We start from the raw sequence: 1,218 nt of genomic DNA, 5'->3' as shown, positions 1-1,218 counted from the left end.
CCTAATTAATGAAATACATGCTTTTTTCAATCTCATTGTGTCTTTGGACTTGCTTCCACTTGTGCTTTCAACGAACTATTGTCTTCGACCATTTGAGTTGAACTTCGTGCATTATTCATTTTCATAGGTGATTCTGACATTTTTTGGAGAATTTTGCTAAGTCTTTGGGCTCGGCTTTTGTTGTAGCATGAGCCAAGGCTGGGCTATCATTCGGCCATTGAAACTTGAGTGCTCTTCGACCCGTAGTTTCTGCCTTAGGTGTTTTGAATTATAGCTTTAATTTTCATTTAGCAATACCCGAGGTTGAGGGAGACTGAGCTCGCAGTCGACGCAGCGGGGCGTCTCGAACTTGGTTGGGACGTCATTAGGTAGGACCCGAGGTCATCACAGCGGGTCATCTCAAACTTGGTCGAGGCATCATGGGCTTGGTCAAGGCATCCCGAACTTGGCCGAGGCATCCCGAGCTTGGTCGAGGCATCCTGAGCTTGGTCGAGGCATCTCTAGATTTTCCCTAAGGACTCGAGTCATCTCAGGGACATCCTGGAGTTCACAAGTAGATTATCATTAGAAGAAGCGCTGAATAATTAAGAGAAAATTTTGAAGAATGCCTTCTTTCGATTCATTTGGCTCTCACGCTCAATTATTTATTTTATGTTATGGGCATTCCCATATCTTTTTTTTAATGTAATGAGCCTACTGTTAGATGTATGCCCTAGAAGCCAATTTGGCTGACACATTGTTGATTCTAGGGACATAATTTTGTACTTGACTATTTATTATTGAATAAATAAAAGGCATCTTTTCATTCATATTGTTTATGTGTCTATGAATCGTCCAAGAAATTAATAAGATGATGATACATATTCTCAAGAGTTGAGAATTTGAGCCATGTATCATTGGTGATTAATTTCTAAATGCTCCTGATCAAAGGATCATCACGAGGACGGTGATCGATCCGATCAGTGCACAGATCACTCTCCTTCTGGATGGACGAGACTTGAGTCCACAGTGTAGGGACACTGAAGTGATAGTGCAGGTGCTTGTTAGAGAACAAGGGTACTGAGCGTGACCAATACAAGAAGTCACTTGGATGTCTATCCACTCGTCAGTGACTTGCTTGATGTTGCAGTAGTGTGACTGGTCCTTTGACCTGCGGTGCTTCGGCTGCTCACAGTGGGGTTATTGTAGTTTGACTGCACACATACATGGTCCCTAGCC

The sequence above is a fragment of the Phoenix dactylifera genome, chromosome 1 (assembly GCF_051530095.1).
Source record: "Phoenix dactylifera cultivar Ajwa chromosome 1, Ajwa_hap1_PhDact_Kaust_v1.1, whole genome shotgun sequence".
NCBI lineage: Eukaryota > Viridiplantae > Streptophyta > Magnoliopsida > Arecales > Arecaceae > Phoenix > Phoenix dactylifera.
The sequence above is the reverse complement of the archived record's forward strand: the minus strand, read 5'-3'. Positions refer to the sequence as shown.